This window comes from Myotis lucifugus, unplaced genomic scaffold (genome assembly GCF_000147115.1).
Source record: "Myotis lucifugus unplaced genomic scaffold, Myoluc2.0 scaffold_490, whole genome shotgun sequence".
Lineage (NCBI taxonomy): Eukaryota > Metazoa > Chordata > Mammalia > Chiroptera > Vespertilionidae > Myotis > Myotis lucifugus.
In genome coordinates, this window is record NW_005871538.1 from 115,215 (window position 1) to 121,561 (window position 6,347).

The 6,347-nt window shown below is 53.1% G+C and overlaps 1 long non-coding RNA gene across 1 annotated transcript in view; it reads right to left on the reverse strand.

Annotated features, from left to right (window-relative positions):
* Nucleotides 1-1,187: 1,187 nt before the first annotated feature.
* Nucleotides 1,188-6,347, reverse strand: part of LOC102434973 — a 30,124-nt gene continuing 24,964 nt past the window's right edge. Inside the window, exon 3 of the long non-coding RNA XR_002826457.1 lies at nucleotides 1,188-1,268. This is a non-coding gene — a long non-coding RNA (uncharacterized LOC102434973). The remainder of the gene's footprint in view (nucleotides 1,269-6,347) is intronic.

The following is a 6,347-nucleotide window of genomic DNA, read 5'->3' on the forward strand; positions in this document are numbered from 1 at the left end:
ACCCCCACCCCCACAGCCACAGCCTCTAAGGAAGCAAAGCTCTCAGCTCACTCTCCTACTCAATGGCCTCACAGGGCAGTTCCCCTCGCAAACAAAACACAGTGGAAATTCCCTAGCCTGACCCGCAGCCAGGTGACAGCATGGCTCCTCCGCTTGTCTACTGCCACAGCCTCTGACCGCCATCTGGTTTACAGGCCCGCGCCTGCCCGCGCCTGCTTTTGTGCCCTGTGCGGCTCAGTCCTGCCCTGTGCGGCTCAGTCCTCAGCGTTCAGGGCCTGGCCAAAGGCTCCAAGGAGTCTCCATTAGCCCCCTCCTCACCCCCCCCCAGTCCCCATCTTGCTCCCTTCTCCCTAACTGTCTTCATAGTCTTTATTCAACCAGAAATGTTAGTGGGTATCACCTGCTCCCTCCAACAATACACAGCTCCACACAAAGAACCCGCTCTGTTCCAGACACGCACCCCAGCCCCCGAGGCCTGGCCGCACCTGCTGCAGCGAGTGTTCGCAAGGCGGGTGAAGGTACACACTGAAAGGGTCGGAGGGGGCTGGGGTCGCGCCTATGATGTGAAGCCATATGTATCGAAAGAAGCTTTTATGTCAGGCACCTGGGTGCAGGTGGGCTGAGTCCAAAAAAGGAATCAGTGGAGACGGAAGGGGAGGCGGACTTTTATGAACTCTGCTGGCTGCAAGCAGTTCTGCTGATGTGCGGGCCGGTCCATCCTAGGCCCTCCCGGTGCCAGATGGCTCGTGGTTATCTAGGCTGTGCTGAGCTCAAGGCAAGCGTTCTGCAAGATATCCACTAAGCACAGTCAGTTTTCTCTGCCCAGTTTAGTCTCTTTAACCCTTTCATTCCCGTCTTGAAGGGTATACATATATAAAAGAAAAGAAGGGGGATGGGGCCGCCGTTTTTCTTTGTCTGCTTCTTGCATGGGAGGGGCTGTCGTGGATACCTAAGGAGCAAATTCAGATTATTTCCTGGGATACAAGCCTGAAGGGTCCCTTTACCTGGGTAAGGACAAACTGTCCTACTGTCTTAACCAGGACTGTAATCTTGTTTGTATAACTTTGGTAACTAATTTTAAAATGCAGGGCCCAAGGAGGAGGAGGAGGACAAATAGTGTCAGGGAGCCCAAAGGGGAAAAAGCCAGGTTAATTTGGGCAGAGATACCTGTAAGCTGGACCGTATGGACTGCTCTATGCTGTCCTGACTGATCTCCTTGAGCCACTGCGTATTCAGTAGAATGTGTTGTGTTCTTTCCTCTATTTGACCTGTAGAGTTTAGATAAAAACAACAGGAGGCATTAGCAATTAGACAAGCCCCTCCCCCTTTGGCTAAAAGATAGTCTAGGGCAGCGGTTCTCAACCTGTGGGTCGCGACCCCTTTGGGGGTCGAACGACCCTTTCACAGGGGTCGCCTAAGACCATCAGAAAACATATATAATTACATATTGTTTTTGTGATTAATCACTATGCTTTAATTATGTTCAATTTGTAACAATGAAATTGGGGGTCACCACACCATGAGAAACTGTATTAAAGCGTCGCGACATGAGGAAGGTTGAGAACCACTGGTCTAGGGCGAGTAGGGGGACCACTTTAGGAATATGAGAGATCTTCGAGGTTTGGAAGCACTATGACTGATAGATGTGATCTAGAGAGAAATCCTGTGAATTGCCCTGGAGCCAGAGGTCTGTAATGAATCGGAACATATCTTGCACTGTTCTGATGGGATAGTCTGTGCCAGGTGGGGGAGTGTTGTCACTAACAATCTGCAGGAATGCGGAAGCCGGAGTATATAATCTATTAGAGTCTCGGTGCATGGATTCATGCACATTAAAAGGAAATTAATTAGAAGGTGGCCAGCGGGGTTGGACTGGGTGAGATGGGCTGGACACACCCTGGAGCCAACCTCCCGAGCGCACCCCCGCCCCCCCCCCTCCCCGCTGGCTGCACGTGGGGCAGCACCTTGGCTCAAATGGCATGGGTGCAGTCAGTGTTCTGGCCTGCAGGGATCAGGCCCAAATGGCTCTCCGACATCCCCTGAGGGGTCCCAGATTTCGAGAGGGCAGTTCTCAGGTGACACACCCCCGGAATCAGGCTCCCTCCTCTCTAGTTCTGGGGGTGCATCACCCAAGAACTGCCGCTCCCAAGTCACTGCACGTCATACCTACCAGACAGTCCGCTGGTTGCTTAGCCTGTTATATATATAGATTAGTCATTCCGCTGATACTCAAGAGGGGCTATTTTTTTCTCCAGGAAGGCTAATGGGGGGGTAGGTTACCCTGGGGGCGAGGTTCTTATTTTATCCAGTTTTGCCCCTTGCTAGGTTTCTGAAGCTTTCCCCCCTATTGCATGCAAAGTATGTAACACAGTGCTTAGCACAATATAGGCTCAACTGTGAAAATAAAGGGTTTTAAATAATTTTTAAAGGCTCTCTAGTCATTAGAGAAATGCAAAGTAAGTCACTATCCAGAAAAGAAAACAGCAAGGCCTGGTGAGGATGTGAAAAAACTGACCTCGGGCACTGTTGGGGGCGTGTACGTTGGTGCAGCCGCTATGGAGAGTGGTCTGGAGCTCCTCAAAAAATTAAACTGGAACCGACAACCCAGCAGTGCCCCTTCTGGGCATTTACCCCAAAGCACTTACAGCAGGATCTCAAAGAGACACGGAACCTCAGCCTCGCTCACAGCAGCCACGAGGAGGGCAGCCATGTCCACTGGCACAGGAACACGTAAGGAGTGTGGTGGTGCGTCCTGAGGTGGAAGGACGCCCGTGCCAGGCTGCAGCACGGGTGGCTGAGGACATGATGCTGAGTGAGGCAGGCCGGTCACACAAGGACCAAGTCCTGTGCTTCACGTGTGTGAGATGCCTGAGAGGTGGGCGCCAGCACCGGGGGCGTGAGGTGCGGGTTCCGGGGCCATGAGAAGGGCATGAGATCTGTTGCCCACGACGGGAGTCCAGGGAACGCTACTGCACACTTACACATGGCTGAGGGCACACTTCATCGGATGTGCTTTTTAGAGATAAACAGGTTAAATGGTGCATGTGAGGACGCCCTCCAGCTCCCCTGTGCCAGATGTGTGAATTGGGCTGGGGGAGGGGTGAGGCCTTCGTGTGGAGAAGGCAGAGCGAGCGCCCCTTCCCCCTCCCCTGGCGCGGGCCCGCAGCAGGGGACTGGACACAGCTTCCGGATCACAGGTGTCTGTCAGTGCCTCAGAACTGGAAATGAGAGGAGGACACACTCTGAAAAGCTGGAAGGGGGGGCGCAGAACAAGCCACAGTTTGGGGTCAGGATGAGATGAGACCCTCTTCCCCGCTGGCCCGTCTGGGGTGACTCCGCTCATCGGTAGCAACGGGCAGCCATGCTCTCCTGACGGTGTGAGCGCTAACCCACACACCGTGTTTGGAACGTTCTTTTTATCCCATGAAACACAACACACATTGTGATTTTTACAGATAAGCAAGCTCTAGCTATGACCATTCACAGGACTAGCCACGTGTTGTTTGATGTCTCTTGTCAGTCGTGTTCAGGAATGTCCCGATGAACTCAGTGCATCAGCGTGTGGGGTATTCCACGTGACAATTGACAACGTACTCCTTGGCATCTCAAGTGATAAATCAGGCTCTTGCCTAAACCAGAAAGTGGTTTGTCTCCAACTGTGGCTCAGGCATGGGGTGCTGGTCACTGTTCCCCCTTTCCCTGAAGATAATCTTAAATATTCACAGAAGGCAATGCCCAGGCTCTACTCCCAAAGAGAAAGGAGGGCCTTTCACCGGGGAAGGTGGGGCCGAAGAACTTTTATACAATTCAGTTAACAATGACCTTTTCCCAAAGGGAAAGAAGGGATCCTGTATAATAAAAGCCTAATATGCTAAGTGTCTGGTCGTCCGTTCAACCAATCAAAACGTAATATGCTAATGATATGCTAAGGCTGCTCAACCGCTTGCTATGACATGCACTGACCACCTGGGGGAAGATGATCTGACCGGTAGGTTAGCTTGCTGCTGGGTTCCCTGATGGGGACTGACCCCTCCCACAGTCCCTCCCCGGCTGGCCAACCTCCCGTATCTCTCCCTGGCCCCGATCGTGCACCAGTGGGGTCCCTCCATCTGGCCTGCACCCTCTCACAATCCGGGACCCCTCAGGGGATGTGGGAGAGCCGGTTTGGGCCCGATCCCACAGGTCAGGCCCAGGGACCCCACTGATGCAAGAATTTGTGCACCAGGCCTCTAGTTTTTAATAAAAGGCCTCCCACATCCTGAAGTGTGAGGGGAGCAGCCCTGAAGCCGCTGGCCACACAGGTCACAGGATTCAGTGTGAGTTTTGGTCATGATAGTGTTTCATTAATGTGGTTTCCATGCTAGATTTTCTGTGCATGTTGCAACTTTATAACAAAATACATTCAGTTGCTGGGCTACTGTTGCCTAAAGGATCTGACGGATGAACAAGAAAAACAAAAACAGAAGAAAAATCTAAGTAGAGCTCAATGGAGACTTAAATCATGAGCCATTTTCTAAAACGGCCAGGACTTGGCTGTGGCCTGGATTCCTGTCAGTTTCTCTTTTTCTATTGTGATGAGCGTTTCTCTGCGAGAGTGGGTTACTGACCCTGCAGCTAGTTCTTCAATGTGGGTAACGATTTGGATCTGAGCCTGGTTTTCTTGTTTTAGGTGGATTAGTGCAGACGACGCACTCCTGCTCTCAGGCCAGCACCTGTGCTCAGCCGGCTGGTTCCGGAAGTCAGGGGAGCTTGGCAAGGGGGAAAGCAAGCCTGGCCAGTGTGGTTCAGTGGTTGAGTGTCGACCTATGAACCTGGAGGTCATGGTTCAATTCCCAGTCAGGGCACATGCCCCGGTTGTGCTGGATCCTCAGTGTGGAGCGTGCAGGAGGCAGCCAATCTATGATTCTCTCACATCATTGATGTTTCTATCTCTCTCCCTCTCCCTTCCTCTCTGAAATCAATAAAAATATTTTTTTTAAAAGTTCACCCAACTTGTCAAAGGTTCATGGAAGGTAAATAATAAACTCCACTTCAAGTGATTAAAAAGAGTTAAACTATATACAGCTGCTGGAACCGGCAGACCTGGCCCCTTTATGTCACTAACAAGATGGACCTACATCTCGGGGGAGGTGGCGGCTGCTGTTTGTGCATGTCCAGAGGGCTCTTAGCATTTCCAGTTGGACTTCCTGATTTTATTTACAAATCATTATTGTTATTCTAAATTGTATGCTCTAATTTAATGTAACAAAAATAGTTTTTATTGATTTCAGAGAGGAAGGGAGAGGGAGAGAGAGAGATAGAAACATCAAGGACGAGAGAGAATAGTTGATCCCCTGCCTCCTGCACGCCTCCCCCTGGGAATCAAGCCCGTAATCGGGGCGTGTGCCCTGACCAGGAATTGAACCGTGACCTCCTGGTTCATAGGTCGATGCTCAACCACTGAGCCGTCTGCTGGGCTGTCCTAAGATGAATTAGAAAGGTCTACGATGTGAATTGATTGGTAGAAGCCCAGTGCTGGCCGGGGCAGGGAGCGCCTCTCTCTGGAGGCGGGAAGGGCTGCCCCGCGCAGTACAGGCCCTGGGCCTTCGGCTGCGGCTCTCCTTCCAACTCCAGCTTCATTCCGAATAATCTGCAAGTGACTCTCACAGCAAAAATAATGCTCTGCTAAAGCTCCATGGAGACGTCACTTTGGGTGTTGCAAGCTTCTGCCTTTTCCAGGGATGACTACCTGTAGCGGACCAGATGAAGAGGCAGGAGCAGAGGAGCTGAGCAGGGGGAGGCCTTCGGGGAGTCCAGTCCTCCTGAGGAACCGGAAAGAGGGGGCGCTGCGAAGGGTAACGCGACCTGGGGGTGGAGGCCTCAGCAGGCGTCTCCCAGCACCCGTCAGAGTCGCTGCACTTCATTGCCCTCCGCTCCCTCATTCCCTGGCCTGTGGCTCCTCCCCGTACCGCATGCCCCTGACATGCAGGGAGCTATGCAAACTCGCGGGCTTTAGAAGGCCCGGCACCGCCAGCACCAGAACCAATCGAAGTCCTGCCAGACCCTGACTACCGCCCGGAACCTGCAGCCAGCAGTGCGTTCGCCTGGAGGGAAACTCAAAGGTCCGGGATGCAGAGAGAAGGGCTCCTCTCCCCGGCGAGGCGGCCGCAAGGACGCACAGAGCCCTGCTTTCCTGCAGGAGCCCCCGGAGAAGGCCCGGCCCGAGGGACACGGCGGCACATTGAAAAGGAAAGGAGGTGCAGGAGTAACCAGGGCTCCCCCGCCAGCCCGAGGGCAGAGCTGTCAGCACCCGGGAAGCAGGGCAGGAGCGGAAGCGGCGGGAGAGGGGACAGAGGGGACTCGGAGGC